The 15377-nt window shown below is 35.3% G+C and overlaps 1 pseudogene; it reads left to right on the top strand.

Annotated features, from left to right (window-relative positions):
• The window catches only part of LOC137007528 (dynein axonemal heavy chain 9-like), a 66098-nt pseudogene that overhangs the window by 8429 nt on the left and 42292 nt on the right, over window positions 1–15377 (top strand).

The following is a 15377-nucleotide window of genomic DNA, read 5'->3' as shown; positions in this document are numbered from 1 at the left end:
ATTGTCTTGTTAGTGGCTAACATCATATGCTAGTGGCTATCGTTGTATGCTAGTGGCTAACGTCATATGCTAGTGGCTAACATCATATGCTAGTGGCTAACGTCATATGCTAGTGGCTAACATCATATGCTAGTGGCTAACATCCTATGATAGTGGCTAACGTCGTATGCTAGTGGCTATCGTTGTATGCAACACTCTGATCTCACTGAGAGCCGTTGCCGAGCTCCAGAACCCAGCCATCCGACCGGGCCGCTGGTGTTTACTTCACCATGGTCCAAGACACCGTGCTGGTGGATCTGTTTCACTTGACTTGCAACACTTCAAAGATGACATGAGGAGCATCGTCGACCGGGCAGTGAAGGAGATTTTCATGGAGAAGGTGTTTCTGGATGAGTATGGTGTTCGACTTTGAGAGTCATCCATGTAGAGATTCCTCTCTTGAAGTCCAATGAAGAACTAAGTGGAACGCTGGAGAACAACCAGGTGCAGCTGCAGAACCTCTTGAAATCGAAGTACATCGCGTTCTTCTTGGAGGAAGTTTTGACATGGCAGTGAAAGCTCCATGATCTCCATCTGGTTTGAAGTACAGAAGACTCAGTGTCACCTGGAGAGCATCTTTATCGGATCGGATGACATTCGCTCTCAGCTACCAGAGGTCGTGTGTGTTTCTAATATTTCTCATTCTTCACTGAAAACTTATTTTGCCCTCGAATAGTCACCCAACACACATGAAGAAAATGTGAAACAGACGTCTGAGATGAACGCTCAGATTTGAGTAGCATCTTGTCCAGCCCTCTGGCACTCTATTCATAGATCTAGATGAGAGATGAAAATGTCCATCTTATGCTTTTGGCCGAAAACATTTGGATAATTACTGTTGGGCGCCTGTGGCCAGACACAGATGTTCTTCAGAATGTCAGAGGGTTTTTTGAGGTTTTTCTTTCTGGCAAATGAAGTTGTCTTGACTCATTACCTCATTAATATCTCCACGGGATTCCAAACGCTTTGAAGATATTGATACTGATTTTAAAGAGCTGACACACGATGCCAGAAAAACACTGAATGTTGTGGAGGCCACCAATAAACCTGGGCTCTACAGCAAACTAGAGGACATGCAGACAGGTCTGGAGTCTGATTACCTCAACTTCCTCTCCTCGAGTCAGTCCAAACTTTAGTCATCCCCATGTTGTTCCAGCTCCCTGTTTTATTTTCTTCCCTATATATAAAACAGATATTAGGCAGAATGTTTGAACGGCTCTTTTCCTTAAAGCAAATGTTGACGATGATTTAATATAGTTAGATGACTCTAATATAGTTATCGTTGTAGTTATTGGGTCTTTAAACTGTTAAGCATCAGAAAGGCCAATAAAGCTTCATGAATCTACCATAGAGTTGTTCATAAGACCTGTACTCCATATTCCACCTCTCCTTTCTTCATGATCAATTAAAAATGGCACATTTTTGAACACTTTCTTGATGGCACTTATTTCTAGTGCGTCATGTGACTGACTGTGGAAACTATTCCTCATAGAGGAAGTCCTTATTTTGGAAAGCACACAGTGTCCCATGATGCTTTGCGCAGAGCTTATTATCTCAAATTGAGAGTGTGACAGGCATTGCAGATTGTGTGGATGAGGATCTGGACACCAAACGCTTGGCCTTTCCACGCTTCCACTTCATCTGCTCAGCTGACCCGCCAGACATCCTGTGCAGTGGCACTGACCCGCACCAGTGGCCTTACATGTGTTTTTGTGCATTAAGTATAAGGTTTGCTTATGGTCACACTGCAGTGCAGCAATGGCTTTTATTTGCCTTTTGCACACACTAGATGGCAGTGCTGATTGCTGCTTCCCAAACTGTCTTGGAGGCAAATTGCAAGTTTCCATATGTCACATTAGGACAAACTTCGGCCGAAATAGCAGCTGTGCAGTTGTGAAGCCTTACGTTTCTCCCTCGGGTTCAGAAGCATCTGTCAAAGTTGACAACGGATGGAGACGGGCTGGGCTAGTTCAGTGAGGAGGAGGAGGAGGAGGAGGAGGAGGAGGAGTACGTTCCCTTCATCAGCCCAGGTACAGCCAGCCTTCATCTGCTCACCACAATGCACCATCAATTATCATGAGGGCAATTAGATGAGTTTGTTTACAGAGACACTGTGTGTTTTTATTCTGCAGCATACTGTTTACAAAAGCCATTTTAATTAGGATACTTGCAGGGCTGAAATGAGATACGGACATGAATGACACCTCAAATCATGCAATAATCCTATAGACTTAAATCAGACCAGAATATCAGACATGGGCTCTTTTGATTTGCCAAGCACCAGAAACCTCCAGCACTCTTTCCACAGAGAAACATTTTCTTCAGCAAATGTATAAATCTATGTTTGGAGGATGTGCTGTCCTGCAGCCTAATGCTGTGGATTCTGCTCCTGAAGTTCTGTATTCTTGTCGAGTTTTGCTCCAGCACTCCTCAGACATCTGCTTATGGATTAGACAGATGCATACATACTTATAGTGGAACTAATTTACAGAGTATTAGGCTGCTGACAAACCTTCTCATCACACTGGAGCGATATGATGCACGGATCGGTGCTTGTTCAAGTGGAAGCGAGGCCGAACCGTGTTCTGGACACCACGCGTGCCACCGTGCGTCACGAGATGACCGAGGCGGCCGCGGCCTGTGAAGAGAAGCCAGGGAACAGTGGCTGTTCGACCAGGTATTTAACTGTCACGTATGAATCAGACACTAACTCAGAGCTTGTAAATATCCCTAGGCGGATTTTCTCTGAATGAGAGAATATTTATGAGGAAATGTGCTGCATAGAATTAAGATATTGAGAGATTTCTGGCAGTATTACTATATACGAGCCGGAGGGTATGCTTGCATGTGCTTACAAAATGACGGCTTTTTGGGTGTTCGCAATTTGCCTAATAGCAATAGTGCAGTCTTTAAATGTGTCTTTAAGTCATGGTTATTCATTTCATTCAGTGGGTGCAAATGTCTGAGACCAAAAATGGGATTCAGAGTCTCATTTAAACCGTGAATAAAAATTGTAGGGATTTGATGAATGTTATGACAGAAAATGAAGACATTCTTATAGGGCAAACCAGCAAATTTGTGATATAGACCATTTCCTTGTACCTTCACAAACTAAACAATGACTGTGAAATGTGAAATGACTGTCCTGATGTCATAATGAATAAAATAAGGAGGAGATTCTTGAAAATGAAAGTATTTTTTGGCCCATTCTTTTATTGTTATTTCTTATAATAAATGGGTATTCAAGGTGTAATAAATAAATAAATAAATATATAATTATTGGACGGTTCATCATTATATGATCTGTCATCGATTCTCATAGCTAGCAATATGATATTTGCATATGAGTTTTCAGGTACAGAAATTGAATAATTTAATGTAAAATAACTGAGCATCATCTACACTGTATACATTAAATATAGATTAATCCTTATTAAAGTTACAGAAGTGATTCAGTCAAGAGCAGTGAGTGATTTTCTCTTTAACTTTTGTTGTTTGATTAATATTAATGACACAGACAGCAGCAGGAATATTAGGCTGCTGTGACTTTAAGACCGAATGCACAGATCCAATATACTGTTACACATGCGACTTCCCAGCTGTTTATGTTCACTTAAGACATGTTTACTAGGAAATTCGCCAAGATGGGCATTTTTTAAAAAATAATTTTGCCTGTACTTATCCGTTCAAGCACAAGAAGAAGTGTGTGCACTACAGGTGTGAGCGTACATAAACTTTCTCACACAGCGCTCGAGTACCTAAATGAGTTCTTTCACATCTTTTTCTGCTTGAATGTTTAAATTGGCAAGAATTAAAACACGTGCAACTGATAAAGTTTCGTGATGATTTAGCACTAGCCCGATCAGGTCCATCAACTGTCCCGAGCGTGCATATGCATATATGCATATGTGTGTGTGTGTGTGTGTGTGTGTGTGTGTGTGTATTTCCAAACATCGCTCTTACCTGCACTCAGATCTGGTGGACGACTGATGTAGGTATTGCATTCTCCAGACTGGAGGAGGGATTTGAGAATGTAATGAAGGAATACTATAAAAAGCAAGTGAGTCAGTTAAACACCCTCATAACCATGCTGATTGGCCAGCTCACTCCTGGAGACCGGCAGAAAGACATGACCATCTGTACCATTGACGTCCATGCGAGAGACGTGGTGGACAGAATCGTTGGGCAGAAGGTACGGCTATTTATCTGTCCTATTGTTATCCACTACATTGAGTGTTATTTTCTTGAGTTGAACCCACACATGCATTAGGCGTCTCATAAGAGAATATTCAATTCTGCCTCTATTCACACAATTTGCCTCTATAATGAAAGTCTCGTTGTGTTCTCGTGTGATTGCTCATATTTTGGTCTCACTTGAAGGCCTACGGTTCAGTAGAATAGCAGTCGGACTGGCTTGAGGCCTTCTCACATGACTGACTTTATCGTCGCTTTGACCTCGGCACGAGAAGAGTCACTGATTTTAAGAGCATGTTATGTTTCTGAAAGCAGGATTTGTGCACATTAAACAGTGAAAACATGTATTTGAGCTTAAAACTGAATAAAACACTCTGGAAGATTGAAAGAGAAAACAACTTGTGCATGAATGCTTATAAATAAGAAATATTTTTGTTCGCTTTTTTTATTGTTAGAATCTGTGGATGGTCATCAGTTGATCTGATTCTTCTAAAACTAAACCCTAATGAAGAATTGTCCTTCTTGATACTGTGTCGGGATATTTCTAAACAATGCTAGAATCTGAATTTATTGCAGACGTGTTGCATACGTCATGTGAATCATCTGGTAGCCATTGATGGCCTTCAAAGGTGGAAATGATTTGAACTTTGCGATACGATGCTTGACTGAAACGCTGTATGGAGGGTAATGCTGAGTTCACTAGCGTGAGTCATGTGAAAAGGCCTTCAGGCGTCTCATAAGAGAATATTCAATACTGCCTCTATTCACACCGTTTGCAGCATAATGAAAGTCTCGATGTGCTCTCGTGTGATTGCTGATATTTTGGTCTGACTCGAAGGCCTGCGGTTCAGTAGAATAGAAGTCCTGATGAACGCTGCGTAGAGTGGCTTAGAAAGCGCACTGTTTTCTCCAGCTCAGGTGTGATATTTTCTTCCTGCTAATCCTTCATAATCGTCTCTCAGGTGGAGAACTCTCAGGCCTTTCTTTGGCTGTCCCAACTCCGGCACCGCCGGGACGAGAGAGAGAAGCGCTGCTCCTCAAACATCTGCAACGCCCCGTTCCTCTATTCACACGAGTGTCTGGGCAACACTCCACGATTAGTCATCATGCTGCTCACAGACAGGTGAGACACAGCTTTAGGTTTGAAGTGACTCATTTTGAACATCCTCACAGAGATGGAGGAGCCCATTAAACAGTAAACGTCCCATCAGATGGCCTTATGCTGAGAGAAGGTTTCTCAGGAGGATCTGTCTCGAGCGCTCGACACTTTGAAAGCATAACAAAGCGGAGACGCTCCTGTTTGATGGTCAAATAAATGGCAGTGCTGCTTCCTGAGCATATGGTCAGTCTCTGAGCTCTGCTGACCGAGTCACACTTCTGTCTTTCATTCACACTGAAGTGAGAGTATGCAAAAAAATGACACCGGTGGCACAGATGGCTCCATTAAGATACCGCGGCCGCTGAAAGTGATTCATGTGCAGAGCTGGCTTATTTTATAGAGTTTTCTTAAACCTTTAAATTTGTTTCCCCAAAAGTATATAAACCATTTTGCTTGGTTTATTTTAAAATCAATATGTGAGCCTATGCAAGCTAAACAAAAACACTAACAGATGTACATGTTATACATTAGGGATCAGAAGAAATACACACTACTGTTCAAAAGTGTGGGGTTGGAAATATTTAATACTTTTATTCATCAAGGACTCATTAAACTGATCAAAAGTTACAGTAAAGACATTTATTGTGTTACAAAAGATTCTGTTTCAAATAAATGCTGTTCTTTTGAATTTTCTATTCATCAAAGAATCCTGAATAATAAAATGTATCTCGGTTTCCACAAAAATATAAACTGTTTTCAACACTGATGTTTCTTGAGCATCAAATCATCATATCAGAATGATTTCTGAAGGATCATGTGACACTGAAGACTGGAGTAATGATGCTGAAAATTCAGCTTTGATCACAGGAATAAATTACACTTTACTATATATTCACATAGAAAAACAGCGGATTTAATATTTCGCAGTATTGCTGTTTTTGCTGTATTTTGATTTGGCTCATAAGAGTCTTTCGTTAGGGAGTCAGACTGTACCGGTCGTATTGTACATTTTCAAATCACAAAAAAAAAAATCAGAATCAGATTGTTTTTCCTGGATGTTGATTCAAGAACACTGCCTGTTTGTGTAAGTCACGTGAAACTGTGCCATCCTAATGCAAAAGATCTTCACTGAAGGACTCCTCAGGGGTAAAAGCTTGCCAAATAGCATTAAACACATAAAATACATTTGTTCTTTACACAAATCATTAGTAAATACACAACACGCAATGTTGAACCTAAAGTATAAAAGGTGATCATTTAGCAGTGCTCCGTCTCCCAAAATCGAGCTGTTTGCTCAGACTGAAGCCTCTCAGTCAGGACTTTAGCCATGGATAAACATTTGCATTTGAGAAAGTCTATATTTATACGCCACATATAGTATGCAACTGAATATTTGTGTTTGTGTTTGTTTGCTAAAGCATGTTTTTCTCCTGTCAACTGTAGATGTTGCGTCACACTGACCCAGTCACTGCATCTGGTCATGAGCAGAGCCCAGCCGGTCCCGCCCGCACGGACAAAAACAGGAGCACCAAGGACCTGGGCTGAGCCCTGTGCATCATGGTCTATGTATTTACCTGCTCAGAGCAGATGGACCACAAGGTGAAGAGAACTGAGAATATCACAGGGTGTTGAAACACGACTGGCCGCGGTGTGCTGTAAAACACCTTTTTGCATCCGCATTTACATTTATGCAGTTGGCATATGCTTTTACCCACAGTAACTTACATTGCATTGAAGCAATACAAACGAATATAAAGGAATAAAAACGCTCTTGGTAATATTCTTTTTTCCACATAAACAGTGTTGTTTTGATCAGAATAGCTTTTAATCAAGTTCACAGCAAGCTCCGAACTCTCTGTGATGAATCTCTGTCTCCGTCTCATTGCTCTACACCTCGCCTGATTCTGTCCTTCATCTCATGAGCCATTTCCTAATGTACTTCTCCCATCATGGGGTCCAGCAGATTAGTAAAGCTCTGATGGCCGGGCTTATTTACATCTGAAGCCATATCAGTATTCTGGCCTCATCAGCGCTCGCTGAGAAAAAAGCCATAAATGTGGCAGTCGATAGAGACGCAGTGTTAATCTATTCATCCGGCTCGTACCTGATGCATCTTTACTGACTGCGGTTCACCACTGCAGAGGAGACGGCTTTCCTTCCGCCTGCAATCAATCCCATCTGTGTCTGAGACAGAGTTAGGGGTTATTACAAGTAACGTGCATTACATAATCAGATTACGGTTGCACTTTATTTTACAATATGTGTACTTACATGTGTACTTGCAATGTACTTGCCTATTAAAATACTGAGTAATATAAGGTAACTACAAGGGTTAAGTTTAGGTGAAGGTGAAGGTTCGGGGTTAGTACCTAGTTATTACCCAGTTATTATAATTTCTGTAATAAGTGCATAGTGTGTACATGGGTAACAGGACTGTAAAATAAAGTGCTACCCAGATTACTTTTTAATGTAACAAGTAAAGTAATGCATTACAAGTAACATGCATAATGTAATCAGATTACTTTTTAATGTAATCAGATTACTTTTTAATGTAACGAGTAAATTAATGCATTACAAGTAACGTGCATTATGTAATCAGATTACTTTTTGAAGTAACAAGTAAAGTAATGCATTACAAGTAACGTGCATTACATAATCAGATTACTTTTTAATGTAATGAGTAAAGTAACACATTACAAGTAACGTGCATTATGTAATCAGATTACTTTTTGAAGTAACGAGTAAAGTAATGCATTACAAGTAATGTGCATTATGTAATCAGATTACTTTTTAATGTAATGAGTAAAGTAATGCATTACAAGTAACGTGCATTACATAATCAGATTACTTTTTGAAGTAACAAGTAAAGTAATGCATTACAAGTAACGTGCATTATGTAATCAGATTACTTTTTGAAGTAACGAGTAAAGTAATGCATTACAAGTAATGTGCATTATGTAATCAGATTACTTTTTAATGTAATGAGTAAAGTAATGCATTACAAGTAACGTGCATTACATAATCAGATTACTTTTTGAAGTAACAAGTAAAGTAATGCATTACAAGTAACGTGCATTACATAATCAGATTACTTTTTAATGTAATGAGTAAAGTAATGCATTACAAGTAACGTGCATTACATAATCAGATTACTTTTTGAAGTAACAAGTAAAGTAACACATTACAAGTAACGTGCATTATGTAATCAGATTACTTTTTGAAGTAACAAGTAAAGTAATGCATTACAAGTAACGTGCATTACATAATCAGATTACTTTTTAATGTAATGAGTAAAGTAATGCATTACAAGTAACGTGCATTACATAATCAGATTACTTTTTAAAGTAACGACTAAAGTAATGCATTACAAGTTACGTGCATTATGTAATCAGATTACTTTTTGAAGTAACAAGTAAAGTAATGCATTACAAGTAACGTGCATTACATAATCAGATTACTTTTTAATGTAATGAGTAAAGTAACACATTACAAGTAACGTGCATTATGTAATCAGATTACTTTTTAATGTAACGAGTAAATTAATGCATTACAAGTAACGTGCATTATGTAATCAGATTACTTTTTGAAGTAACAAGTAAAGTAATGCATTACAAGTAACGTGCATTACATAATCAGATTACTTTTTAATGTAATGAGTAAAGTAACACATTACAAGTAACGTGCATTATGTAATCAGATTACTTTTTGAAGTAACGAGTAAAGTAATGCATTACAAGTAATGTGCATTATGTAATCAGATTACTTTTTAATGTAATGAGTAAAGTAACACATTACAAGTAACGTGCATTATGTAATCAGATTACTTTTTAAAGTAACAAGTAAAGTAATGCATTACATAATCAGATTACTTTTTAAAGTAACGAGTAAAGTAATGCATTACAAGTAACGTGCATTATGTAATCAGATTACTTTTTAATGTAACGAGTAAAGTAATGCATTACAAGTAACATGAATTACATAATCAGATTACTTTTTAAAGTAACGAGTAAAGTAATGTATTACAAGTTACGTGCATTATGTAATCAGATTACTTTTTAAAGTAACAAGTAAAGTAATGCATTACATAATCAGATTACTTTTTAAAGTAACGAGTAAAGTAATGCATTACAAGTAACGTGCATTATGTAATCAGATTACTTTTTAATGTAACGAGTAAAGTAATGCATTACAAGTAACGTGCATTATGTAATCAGATTACTTTTTAATGTAACGAGTAAAGTAATGCATTACAAGTAACGTGCATTATGTAATCAGATTACTTTTTAATGTAACGAGTAAAGTAATGCATTACAAGTAACGTGCATTACATGATCAGATTACTTTTTAATGTAACTGATAAAGTAATGCATTACAAGTAACGTGCATTACATAATCAGATTACTTTTTGAAGTAACGATTAAAGTAATGCATTACAAGTAACGTGCATTACATAATCAGATTACTTTTTGAAGTAACGATTAAAGTAATGCATTACAAGTAACGTGCATTACATAATCAGATTACTTTTTAAAGTAACGAGTAAATTAATGCATTACAAGTAACGTGCATTATGTAATCAGATTACTTTTTAATGTAACGAGTAAAGTAATGCATTACAAGTAACGTGCATTACATAATCAGATTACTTTTAAATGTAACAAGTAAATTAATGCATTACAAGTAACGTGCATTATGTAATCAGATTACTTTTTTAAGGAACGAGTAAAGTAATGCATTACAAGTAACGTGCATTATGTAATCAGATTAATGTTTAATGTAATGAGTAAAGTAATGCATTACAAGTAACATGAATTACATAATCAGATTACTTTTTAAAGTAACGAGTAAAGTAATGCATTACAAGTTACGTGCATTATGTAATCAGATTATTTTTTAATGTAACGAGTAAATTAATGCATTACAAGTAACGTGCATTATGTAATCAGATTACTTTTTGAAGTAACAAGTAAAGTAATGCATTACAAGTAACGTGCATTACATAATCAGATTACTTTTTAATGTAATGAGTAAAGTAACACATTACAAGTAACGTGCATTATGTAATCAGATTACTTTTTGAAGTAACGAGTAAAGTAATGCATTACAAGTAATGTGCATTATGTAATCAGATTACTTTTTAATGTAATGAGTAAAGTAACACATTACAAGTAACGTGCATTATGTAATCAGATTACTTTTTAAAGTAACAAGTAAAGTAATGCATTACATAATCAGATTACTTTTTAAAGTAACGAGTAAAGTAATGCATTACAAGTAACGTGCATTATGTAATCAGATTACTTTTTAATGTAACGAGTAAAGTAATGCATTACAAGTAACGTGCATTATGTAATCAGATTACTTTTTAATGTAACGAGTAAAGTAATGCATTACAAGTAACGTGCATTATGTAATCAGATTACTTTTTAATGTAACGAGTAAAGTAATGCATTACAAGTAACGTGCATTACATGATCAGATTACTTTTTAATGTAACTGATAAAGTAATGCATTACAAGTAACGTGCATTACATAATCAGATTACTTTTTGAAGTAACGATTAAAGTAATGCATTACAAGTAACGTGCATTACATAATCAGATTACTTTTTAAAGTAACGAGTAAATTAATGCATTACAAGTAACGTGCATTATGTAATCAGATTACTTTTTAATGTAACGAGTAAAGTAATGCATTACAAGTAACGTGCATTACATAATCAGATTACTTTTAAATGTAACAAGTAAATTAATGCATTACAAGTAACGTGCATTATGTAATCAGATTACTTTTTAATGTAACGAGTAAAGTAATGCATTACAAGTAACATGCATTACATAATCAGATTACTTTTAAATGTAACAAGTAAATTAATGCATTACAAGTAACATGCATTATGTAATCTGATTACTTTTTGAAGTAACAAGTAAAGTAATGCATTAAAAGTAACGTGCATATCGTAATCAGATTACTTTTTAAAGTAACGAGTAAAGTAATGCATTACAAGTAACATGCATTACATAGATTACTTTTTGAAGTAACGAGTAAAGTAATGCATTACAAGTAACGTGCATTATGTAATCAGATTACTTTTTAATGTAATGAGTAAAGTAACACATTACAAGTAACGTGCATTATGTAATCAGATTACTTTTTAAAGTAACAAGTAAAGTAATGCATTACAAGTAACATGCATTACATAATCAGATTACTTTTTAAAGTAACGAGTAAAGTAATGTATTACAAGTTACGTGCATTATGTAATCAGATTACTTTTTAAAGTAACAAGTAAAGTAATGCATTACATAATCAGATTACTTTTTAAAGTAACGAGTAAAGTAATGCATTACAAGTAACGTGCATTATGTAATCAGATTACTTTTTAATGTAACGAGTAAAGTAATGCATTACAAGTAACGTGCATTATGTAATCAGATTACTTTTTAATGTAACGAGTAAAGTAATGCATTACAAGTAACGTGCATTATGTAATCAGATTACTTTTTAATGTAACGAGTAAAGTAATGCATTACAAGTAACGTGCATTACATGATCAGATTACTTTTTAATGTAACTGATAAAGTAATGCATTACAAGTAACGTGCATTACATAATCAGATTACTTTTTGAAGTAACGATTAAAGTAATGCATTACAAGTAACGTGCATTACATAATCAGATTACTTTTTGAAGTAACGATTAAAGTAATGCATTACAAGTAACGTGCATTACATAATCAGATTACTTTTTAAAGTAACGAGTAAATTAATGCATTACAAGTAACGTGCATTATGTAATCAGATTACTTTTTGAAGTAACGAGTAAAGTAATGCATTACAAGTAATGTGCATTATGTAATCAGATTACTTTTTAATGTAACGAGTAAAGTAATGCATTACAAGTAACGTGCATTATGTAATCAGATTACTTTTTTAAGGAACGAGTAAAGTAATGCATTACAAGTAACGTGCATTACATAATCAGATTACTTTTTAATGTAACGAGTAAAGTAATGCATTACAAGTAACGTGCATTATGTAATCAGATTAATGTTTAATGTAATGAGTAAAGTAATGCATTACAAGTAACATGAATTACATAATCAGATTACTTTTTAAAGTAACGAGTAAAGTAATGCATTACAAGTTACGTGCATTATGTAATCAGATTATTTTTTAATGTAACGAGTAAATTAATGCATTACAAGTAACGTGCATTATGTAATCAGATTACTTTTTGAAGTAACAAGTAAAGTAATGCATTACAAGTAACGTGCATTACATAATCAGATTACTTTTTAATGTAATGAGTAAAGTAACACATTACAAGTAACGTGCATTATGTAATCAGATTACTTTTTGAAGTAACGAGTAAAGTAATGCATTACAAGTAATGTGCATTATGTAATCAGATTACTTTTTAATGTAATGAGTAAAGTAACACATTACAAGTAACGTGCATTATGTAATCAGATTACTTTTTAAAGTAACAAGTAAAGTAATGCATTACATAATCAGATTACTTTTTAAAGTAACGAGTAAAGTAATGCATTACAAGTAACGTGCATTATGTAATCAGATTACTTTTTAATGTAACGAGTAAAGTAATGCATTACAAGTAACGTGCATTATGTAATCAGATTACTTTTTAATGTAACGAGTAAAGTAATGCATTACAAGTAACGTGCATTATGTAATCAGATTACTTTTTAATGTAACGAGTAAAGTAATGCATTACAAGTAACGTGCATTACATGATCAGATTACTTTTTAATGTAACTGATAAAGTAATGCATTACAAGTAACGTGCATTACATAATCAGATTACTTTTTGAAGTAACGATTAAAGTAATGCATTACAAGTAACGTGCATTACATAATCAGATTACTTTTTAAAGTAACAAGTAAATTAATGCATTACAAGTAACGTGCATTATGTAATCAGATTACTTTTTAATGTAACGAGTAAAGTAATGCATTACAAGTAACGTGCATTACATAATCAGATTACTTTTAAATGTAACAAGTAAATTAATGCATTACAAGTAACGTGCATTATGTAATCAGATTACTTTTTAATGTAACGAGTAAAGTAATGCATTACAAGTAACATGCATTACATAATCAGATTACTTTTAAATGTAACAAGTAAATTAATGCATTACAAGTAACATGCATTATGTAATCTGATTACTTTTTGAAGTAACAAGTAAAGTAATGCATTAAAAGTAACGTGCATATCGTAATCAGATTACTTTTTAAAGTAACGAGTAAAGTAATGCATTACAAGTAACATGCATTACATAGATTACTTTTTGAAGTAACGAGTAAAGTAATGCATTACAAGTAACGTGCATTATGTAATCAGATTACTTTTTAATGTAATGAGTAAAGTAACACATTACAAGTAACGTGCATTATGTAATCAGATTACTTTTTAAAGTAACAAGTAAAGTAATGCATTACAAGTAACATGCATTACATAATCAGATTACTTTTTAAAGTAACGAGTAAAGTAATGCATTACAAGTAACGTGCATTATGTAATCAGATTACTTTTTAATGTAACGAGTAAAGTAATGCATTACAAGTAACGTGCATTATGTAATCAGATTACTTTTTAATGTAACGAGTACATCACTTCATCACAACCTTTTTAATGTAACGAGTACAACACTTCATCACAACCTTTCAGTTCAACTTGGGTCTTCAACCATCACTCCTTCCAGGACAGCCAGAAACCTTGGAGTGGTGATGGATGCTGGTCTAACCTTCACAGATCATGTTGCAGCAACGACCCGGTCCTGCAGATTTGAAAAAAAAAAATAAAAAATTCGCTATGAGCACTTTACTGACATAACTGTGACTTCACTCAGCACTTACATACTGTTGTTCTCATGTTGATTTAATTGATTCTACTACTCTCATTTGTAAGTCGCTTTGGATAAAAGCGTCTGCTAAATGACTAAATGTAAATGTAAATGTAATGAGTAAAGTAATGCATTACAAATAACGTGCATTACATGATCAGATTACTTTTTAATGTAACTGATAAAGTAATGCATTACAAGTAACGTGCATTACATAATCAGATTACTTTTTGAAGTAACGAGTAAAGTAATGCATTACAAGTAACGTGCATTACATAATCAGATTACTTTTTAAAGTAACGAGTAAAGTCCTGCAGATTTGCCTTGTACAACATCAGGAAGATTAGACCCTTCCTATCGGAACATTCCACACAAATTCTTGTCCAAGCTCTTGTTCTATCCAGACTGGACTACTGTAATGCTCTCTTGGCTGGCCTTCCAGCATGCACGATCAAGCCTCTACAACTGATCCAAAATGCTGCAGCAAGACTGGTCTTCAACGAACCGAAGAGAGCGCACGTCACTCCTCTCTTCATCAGTCTGCACTGGCTGCCAGTAGCTGCTCGCATCCAATTCAAGGCTCTGATGTTTGCTTACAGAACGACAGCTGGCTCTGCACCGCTATACCTTAACTCACTACTTCAGACTTACGCGCCCTCCAGAAACCTGCGTTCTGCAAGTGAACGGCGCCTTGTGGTGCCATCACATAGGGGCACAAAATCACTCTCACGGACCTTCTCCGGGACTGTTCCTGGCTGGTGGAATGACCTACCACGCTCTATCCGAGCAGCCGAGTCTCTAGCCATTTTCAAAAAAATGCTAAAGACGTATCTTTTTCGTCAGCACTTGACCCAGTAGTAGTAGCACTTACCTTGACTAATATTCTTCTCCTATCTGTGTATTTATTTATTTATTTAAAAAAAAAAAAAAAAAAAAAATTCGCTATGAGCACTTTACTGACATAACTGTGACTTCACTCAGCACTTACATACTGTTGTTCTCATGTTGATTTAATTGATTCTACTACTCTCATTTGTAAGTCGCTTTGGATAAAAGCGTCTGCTAAATGACTAAATGTAAATGTAAATGTAATGAGTAAAGTAATGCATTACAAATAACGTGCATTACATGATCAGATTACTTTTTAATGTAACTGATAAAGTAATGCATTACAAG

The sequence above is a fragment of the Chanodichthys erythropterus genome, chromosome 19, assembly GCF_024489055.1.
Source record: "Chanodichthys erythropterus isolate Z2021 chromosome 19, ASM2448905v1, whole genome shotgun sequence".
NCBI classification, from domain to species: Eukaryota; Metazoa; Chordata; class Actinopteri; order Cypriniformes; family Xenocyprididae; genus Chanodichthys; species Chanodichthys erythropterus.
Note: the sequence above shows the minus strand (reverse complement) of the source record. Positions and strands in the feature narration are given on the sequence as shown.